Below are 517 nucleotides of genomic sequence, written 5' to 3' on the forward strand. Positions count from 1 at the left end.
CAAAGACAAAAATCTTATGATTCTCTCAATAGATGCAGAAAAGGCCTTTGACAAAATTCAGCAGCCCTTCATGCTAAAAACTCTCAATAAATTCGCTATTGATGGAACATATCTCAAAATATTAAGAGCTATTTATGACAAACCCACAGCCAATATCATACTGAATGGGCAAAAACTGGAAGCATTCCCTTTGAAAACAGGCACAAGACAGGGATACCCTCTCTCAACACTCCTATTCAACATAGTGTTGGAAGTTCTGGCTAGGGCAATCAGGCAAGAGAAAGACATCAAAGGTATTCAGTTAGGAAAAGAAGAAGTCAAATTGTCCCTGTTTGCAGACGACCAGATTGTGTATTTAGAAAACCCCATCATCTCAGCCCAAAATCTCCTTAAGCTGATAAACAACTTCAGTTAGAATAGCAATCATTAAAAAGTCAGGAAACAACAGATGCTGGAGAGGATGTAGAGAAATAGGAACACTTTTACACTGTTGGTGGGACTGTAAACTAGTTCAACC

Source organism: Mandrillus leucophaeus, unplaced genomic scaffold (genome assembly GCF_000951045.1).
Source record: "Mandrillus leucophaeus isolate KB7577 unplaced genomic scaffold, Mleu.le_1.0 Scaffold149, whole genome shotgun sequence".
Taxonomy (NCBI): Eukaryota; Metazoa; Chordata; class Mammalia; order Primates; family Cercopithecidae; genus Mandrillus; species Mandrillus leucophaeus.